General features: G+C 49.7%; 1 long non-coding RNA gene across 1 annotated transcript in view; it reads left to right on the forward strand.

Moving 5' to 3' along the window:
* The first annotated feature begins 4,896 nt into the window (after positions 1-4,896).
* Positions 4,897-8,259, forward strand: part of LOC107307721 — a 19,541-nt gene continuing 16,178 nt past the window's right edge. Inside the window, exons 1-2 of the long non-coding RNA XR_001552490.2 lie at positions 4,897-4,996; positions 7,526-7,603. This is a non-coding gene — a long non-coding RNA (uncharacterized LOC107307721). The remainder of the gene's footprint in view (positions 4,997-7,525; positions 7,604-8,259) is intronic.

Genomic DNA, 8,259 nt, shown 5'->3' on the forward strand with positions numbered 1-8,259 from the left:
CCTATAACCCCCCATTAATCCCCCCATATCCCCCATTACCTTCCTCAATCCCCCCATAACACCCCATAAACTCCCCATTCCCCCCATATTCCCCCTATTAACTCCCATATTTCCCCATTTACCCTCTCCAAGTTTCCCCCCCCATTGGCTCCCCCCCCATTAAACCCCTTTCTATATATCCCGCCTATTATACCCCAGTATGCCCCCCATATCCCCCCATTTAACCCCCCCATTACCCCAATATCCCCCATATCCCCCCATAATCTCCCATATTCCCCCCCATTAAATCCCAACATCCCCCCAGTGTATTCCCCCCCATATTCCCCCCCCAATCCTATTATTCCCCCATAACCCTCCATATCCCCCCATATCCCCATATTCCCCCTATTATCCCCATTCCCCCCTATATCCCCTTATCCCCCTATATCGCCCCCCTTTATCCCCCCTATATCCTTCCTATATCCCCCTATATCCCCTATGTATCCCCCCATATCCCCCCATATCCCCCATTATCCCCCATATCCCCCTAATATCCCCCCATAATCCTTTCATATCCCCCCCTATATCCCCCATACCCCCATAACCCCCATATTCCCCCCCTATATCGGCGCCATATATCCCCCCATATCCCCCCATATCCCCCCATAACCCCCCATATCCCCCAATATCCCCCCATATTCCCCCCATTAATCCCCCCAGATCCCCCCAATACCCCCCCATATTCCCCCTTATTATCCCCCCAATCCCCGCTCGGCCCCGCGGGTGTACACTGCGATGGACCAGTCGACGCAGCGAGCGAAGCCTTCCTTCAGCAGCAGCTCCGTGATGTTGCCGTTCTGCAATGGGGGGGGGGCATGCATCAGCACCAATGCAGCCCCAAAACTGCATCAATGCAGCCCCTATCAGCCCCAAATAGCACCAGTGCAGCTCCAAAGAGCACCAAACAGCCCCAATCAGCACCAAACAGCCCCAATGCAGCCCCGATCAGCATCAAATAGCAGCAATGCAGCCCCAAACAGCCCCCAAACAGCACCAATGCAGCACCAAGCGGCACTAATGCAGCCCCAATCAGCACCAAATAGCCCCAAAGCAGACCCAAAGAGCACCAATGCAGCCACAAGCTGCCCCAATTAGCACCAATGCAGCCCAAAACAGTCCGAAATAGCACCAATGCAGCCCCAATAGCACCAAATAGCTCCAATCAGCCCCAAATTGCACCAATGCAGCCCAAACAGCACCAATGCAGCCTCAACCAGCCCCAGTGCAGCCCCAATTTGCACCAATGCAGACCAATCACCTCCAATGCAGCCCCAGACAGCCCCAAAGTAGCCCCAATGCAGCTCCAAACAGCCCCGATGCAGCCTCAATCTGCCCCAAACGGCCCCAATGCAGCTCCAAACAGCACCAGACAGCCCCAGTGCAGCCCCAAACGGCCCCAATGCGGCTTCTAACAGCACCAAATAGCACCAATGCAGCCCCAATCAGCACCAATGCAGCCCCAATAGCCTCCAAACAGCACCAACGCAGCCACAAACAGCACTAATGAAGCACCAATGCAGCCCTAAACAGCCCCAAATAGCAAAAATGCAGCCCCAAACAGCACCGATGCAGCCCCAAACAGCACAAATGCAGCCCCAAAGCGGCCACAAATAGCACCAATGCAGTCTCAATCGGCTCCAAACAACCCCAATGCAGCCCCAGACAGCCCCAAACTGCCCCAAATAGCACCAATGCAGCCCAAATCACTTCCAATGCGGCCCCAGACAGCCCCAATGCAGCCCCAATCAGCACCAATGTAGCCCCAATGCAACTCCGAACAGCCCCAATGCAGCCTCAATCGGCCCCAGACAGCACCAATGCAGCTGCAAACTGCCCCAATGCAGCACCAATGCAGCATCAATCAGCCCCAAAAGGCACCAATGCAGCTCCAAACAGCCCAAATGCAGCCACAAATTGCACCGATGCAGCCCCAAACAGCACCAATGAAGCACCAATGCAGCCCTAATCAGCCCCAAACAGCACCAATGCAGCCCAAACGCAGCCTGAATCGGCCCCAGACAGCACCAATGCAGCCCCAAACAGCACCAATGCAGCTGCAAACAGCCCCAATGCAGCACCAAAGAGCACCAATGCAGCCCCAAACAGTCCCAGACAGCACCAATGCAGCCTCAATCGGCCCCCAAACAGCACCAATGCAGCCCTAATCAGCCCCAAAAGGCACCAATGCAGCTCCAAACAGCCCAAATGCAGCCACAAATCGCACCAATGCAGCCCCAAACAGCACCAATGAAGCACCAATGCAGCCCTAATCAACCCCAAACAGCACCAATGCAGCCACAAATTGCACCAATGCAGCCCCTGACAGCACCAGTGAAGCACCAATGAAGCCCAATGAGCCCCAATGCAGCCCCTAACAGCACCAATGCAGCCCCTAATGGCACCAATGCATCTTGGTAGACCCACAGTTGACCAATGGTGTCTTGGCTGACCAATGGTTGACCAATGGTCCCATAGAATCCCATAGAGTCCCATAGAATCCCATAGAATCCCATATAACCAGATATAATCCCATAGAATCCCATATAACCCCATATAATCCCATATATCCCATAACTCACAGGTTATGGCATGTAGGGTGTAGGATGGTTCCCACTATGTTCTGGTTATGGCAGCTCTCCATTATGATCTGTACGTCCCATATAATCCCATATAATCCCATATAATCCCATATAANCCATAGGACCCCATTAGAACCCTATAGGACCCATAGAACCCCATAGGACCCATAGGACCCCATAACCCCCCCAGACCCATAGAACCCCATAGGGCCCCATAACCCCCCCAGACCCCATAGGACCCCATAGGATCCCATAGGACCCCATAGGACCCCATAGAACCCCATATTAACCCATTAACCCCATAAACCCCAGTAACCCCATACAGGTGACCCTATATGTTTTCCCCCTTTTAGAGCTGTCCCGGATGTCCCCCATAGGACCCATAGAAACCCCATAACCCCCCCCAGACCCATAGAACCCCATTAGAAAACCCCATAGGACCCATAAACCCCATTGAGACCCCATAGGACCCCATAACCCCCCCCAGACCCTATAGGACCCCATAGGACCCTATAAACCCATAACCCCATATAGGTGACCCTATATGTTGTCCCCCCCTTTTAGGGCCATCCTGGATGTCCCCCATAGGACCCCATAGAACCCCATAAACCCCCCCCAGACCCCATAGAACCCCATAGGATCCATAGGACCCCATAAGAACCCCATAGAACCCCATGGACCCCATAGGACCCCATAACCCCCCCCAGACCCCATAAAAACCCCATAGAACCCCATTGGGACCCTAGGAACCCCATAGAACCCATAGACCCCATAGGACCCCATAGAACCCCATTGGGACCCCCCAGACCCCATAGGACCCCATAAGTCCCCCCCAGACCCCATAGGACCCCATAAGTCCCCCCCAGACCCCATAGGACCCCATAGGACCCCATAAGTCCCACCTTAGACCCCATAGGAACCCCATAGGACACCATAACCCCATAGCCCCCCCCCCCAGACCCCATAGGACCCCATAGGACCCTATAGAACCCTATAGGACCCCATAGAACCCCATAGGACCTCATAACCCCCCCCAGACCCCATAGAACCCCATAGAACCCCATTGGGACCCCATAGGACCCCATAACCCCCCCCAGACCCCATAGAACCCCATAGAACCCCATTGGGACCCCATAGGACCCCATAAACCCCCCCAGACCCCTAGGACCCATAGAACCCCATTGGACCCCCCAGACCCATAGAGGACCCATAAGTCCCCCCAGACCCACATAGGACCCCATAAGAACCCCATAGATCCCATAGGACCCATAAACACCCCACCCAGACCCATAAAACCCCATAAGAACCCCATTGGGACCCCATAGGACACCATAGAACCCCATAGACCCCATAGGACCCCATAGGACCCTATAGGATCCCATAGAACCCTATAGGACCCCATAAGTCCCCTCCAGACCCCTTAGGACCCCATAGAACCCCATAAGTCCCCCCCAGACCCCATAGGACCCCATAGAACCCCATAGGATCCCATAGGACCCCATAACCCCCACCCAGACCCCATAAAACCCCATAGAACCCCATTGGGACCCCATAGGACCCCATAGAACCCCATAGACCCCATAGGACCCCATAGGACCCTATAGGATCCCATAGAACCCTATAGGACCCCATAGAACCCCATAGGACCCCATAAGTTCCCCCCAGACCCCATAGGACCCCATAGGACCCCATAGGACCCCATAGAACCCCATAGAACTGCATAGGATCCTATAGGACCCCATAGAGCCCTATAAGACTCCATAGAACCCCATAACCCCATACAGGTGACCCTATAGGATGCCATAGAACCCCATAGAACCCCATAGGACCCTATAGAACCCTATAGGACCCCATAGAACCCCATAGGATCCCATAGGACCCCATATAACCCCATAGAACCCCATAACCCCATACAGGTGACCCCATAGGACCCCATAGAACCCTATAGGACCCCATAGAACACCATAGGACCCCATAAGTTCCCCCCAGACCCCATAGGACCCCATAGAACCCCATAGAACTGCATAGGATCCTATAGGACCCCATAGAGCCCTATAAGACCCCATAGAACCCCATAACCCCATACAGGTGACCCTATAGGACCCCATAGAACCCCATAGAACCCTATAGGACCCCATAGAACCCCATAGGACCCCATAACCCCCCCCAGACCCCATAGAACCCCATAGAACCCCATAGACCCTATAGAACCCCATAGAACCCCATAACCCCATACAGGTGACCCTATAGGACCCCATAACCCCATAACCCCATATATGTGACCCTATATGTTGTCCTTATAGGGCCGTCCCGGGTGTCCCCTAAATGTCAGCGCCCCATAAGGGGGGGTAAAGCCGGAGCCCACCCCACAACCACAGGTGAGACCCCACATGGGGTTTGGGGCCATTTAGGGCCGTTTTGGGTCATTTTAGGGTCGTTTTGGGTCTATTTAGGGCCATTTTAGGACCATTTAGGGGCCATTTTAGGGCCATTTTGGGTCCATTTAGGGTCTATTTAGGGTCATTATGGGGCCATTTAGGGTCATTTAGGGTCAATTTAGGGCCATTTTGGGTCATTTTAGGGCCATTTTAGGGCCATTTTGGGTCATTTAGGGCCATTTTGGGTCTATTTAGGGTCAATTTAGGGTCATTTTGGGTCATTTTAGGGCCATTTTAGGGCCATTTTGGGTCATTTAGGGCCATTTTGGGTCCATTTAGGGCCATTTAGGGTCAATTTAGGGCCATTTTAGGGCCATTTTGGGTCTATTTAGGGCCATTTTAGGGCCATTTTGGGTCTATTTAGGGCCATTTTGGGTCCATTTAGGGTCATTTTAGGGCCATTTTGGGTCATTTTAGGGCCATTTTGGGTCATTTAGGGCCATTTTGGGTCTATTTAGGGTCATTATAGGGCCATTTTGGGTCTATTTAGGGCCATTTTGGGTCAATTTAGGNTTTTGGGTCATTTAGGGCCATTTTGGGTCTATTTAGGGTCATTATAGGGCCATTTTGGGTCTATTTAGGGCCATTTTGGGTCAATTTAGGGCCATTTTGGGTCCATTTAGGGCCATTTAGGGTCATTTTGGGTCATTTTAGGGTCATTTTGGGTCTATTTAGGGTCTATTTAGGGTCTATTTAGGACCATTTTGGGTCTATTTAGGGTCTATTTAGGGCCATTTAGGGTCCATTTAGGGTCATTTTGGGTCTATTTAGGGTCCATTTAGGGCCATTTTGGGGTCATTTTGGGTCTATTTAGGGCCATTTTGGGTCCATTTAGGGTCTATTTAGGGTCATTTTGGGGTCGTTTGGGGTTTATTTAGGGTCATTATAGGGCCATTTTGGGTCTATTTAGGGTCATTATGGGGCCATTTAGGGTCATTTTGGGTCATTTTAGGGCCATTTTGGGTCAATTTAGGGTCATTTAGGGTCTATTTAGGGCCATTTTGGGTCCATTTAGGGTCTATTTAGGGTCATTATGGGGCCATTTAGGGCCATTTTGGGTCCATTTAGGGTCTATTTAGGGTCATTTTGGGGTCGTTTGGGGTTTATTTAGGGTCATTATGGGGCCATTTTGGGTCTATTTAGGGCCATTTTAGGGTCATTTTAGGGCCATTTAGGATCATTTTAGGGTCATTTTAGGGCCATTTTGGGTATATTTAGGGTCATTTTGGGTCCATTTAGGGTCTATTTAGGGTCATTTTGGGGTCGTTTGGGGTTTATTTAGGGTCAATTTAGGGCCATTTTGGGTCTATTTAGGGTCACTTTAGGGCCATTTTAGGGCCATTTTGGGGTCATTTTCTGGCCATTTTGGGTCTATTTAGGGCTATTTTGGGTCCATTTAGGGCCATTTTAGGGTCATTTTGGGTCTATTTAGGGCCAATTTTGGTCTATTTAGGGTCACTTTAGGGCCATTTTGGGTCATTTTGGGTCTTTTTAGGGCCATTTTGGGGTCATTTTATGGCCATTTTGGGTCTATTTAGGGCCATTTTAAGGCCATTTTGGGGTCATTTTGGGTCCATTTAGGGCCATTTTGGGTCCATTTAGGGTCTATTTAGGGTCATTTTGGGTCCATTTAGGGTCTATTTAGGGCCATTTTGGGTCCATTTAGGGCCATTTTAGGGCCATTTTGGGTCTATTTAGGGCCATTTTAGGGCCTTTTTGGGGTCATTTTATGGCCATTTTGGGTCTATTTAGGGCCATTTTGGGTTTATTTAGGGTCATTTAGGGTCTATTTAGGGTCATTATGGGGCCATTTAGGGTCTATTTAGGGTCATTATGGGTCTATTTAGGGCCATTTAGGGTCCATTTAGGGCCATTTTAGGACCATTTAGGGTCTATTTAGGGCCATTTTGGGTCCATTTAGGGCCATTTTAGGGCCATTTTAGGGCCATTTTGGGTCTATTTAGGGCCATTTTAGGGCCATTTTGGGTCCNCATTTAGGGCCATTTTAGGGCCATTTTAGGGCCATTTTGGGTCTATTTAGGGCCATTTTAGGGCCATTTTGGGTCCATTTAGGGCCATTTTAGGGTCATTTTGGGTCAATTTAGGGCCATTTTGGGTCTATTTAGGGTCGTTTTGGGTCTATTTAGGGCCATTTTGGGTCCATTTAGGGTCAATTTAGGGCCATTTTGGGCCATTTAGGGCCGTTTTGGGATCATTTAGGGCCATTTAGAGTCATTTTAGGGCCATTTTGGGTCATTTTAGGGCCATTTTAGGGTCATTTTGGGTCATTTTAGGGCCATTTTGGGTCTATTTAGGGTCTTTTTGGGTCCATTTAGGGCCATTTTAGGGTCATTTTGGGTCTATTTAGGGCCATTAGGGGTCTATTTAGGGTCTATTTAGGGCCATTTAGGTCCATTTTGGGGCCATTTAGGGCCATTTTGGGGTCATTTTGGGTCTCTTCCTGTTTAGGCCCCACCCCTGAAGCTTCAGACCCCCCCCAAGATGGCGGACGGGAAAACAACGACCCCCCCCAGACCAACGGCAAAGGTCAGTGACCCCATAGAACCCCATAGATCCCATAGAACCCCATATAACCCCATAGAACCCCATAGAACCCCATAGAACCCCATATATCCCATATAACCCCATATAACCCCATATAACCCCATATATCCCATATATCCCCATATATCCCCATATAATCCCATATAACCCCATATATCCCATATAACCCCATATAACCCCATATAACCCCATATATCCCATATATCCCCATATATCCCCATATAATCCCATATAATCCCATATAATCCCATATAACCCCATATAATCCCATATAATCCCATATAACCCCATATAATCCCATATAATCCCATATAACCCCATATAACCCCATATAACCCCATATAATCCCATATCCCCCCATATCCCCCCATATAACCCCATATAACCCCATATAACCCCATATAACCCCATATAACCCCATATATCCCATATAATCCCATATAACCCCATATATTCCATATAACCCCATATAACCCCATATAACCCCATATATCCCATATAATCCCATATAACCCCATATAACCCCATATAACCCCATATAATCCCATATATCCCATATAATCCCATATATCCCATATAATCCCATATAATCCCATATATCCCATATAATCCCATATAACCCCATATAACCCCATATA

Source organism: Coturnix japonica, unplaced genomic scaffold, assembly GCF_001577835.2.
Source record: "Coturnix japonica isolate 7356 unplaced genomic scaffold, Coturnix japonica 2.1 chrUnrandom808, whole genome shotgun sequence".
NCBI classification, from domain to species: domain Eukaryota; kingdom Metazoa; phylum Chordata; class Aves; order Galliformes; family Phasianidae; genus Coturnix; species Coturnix japonica.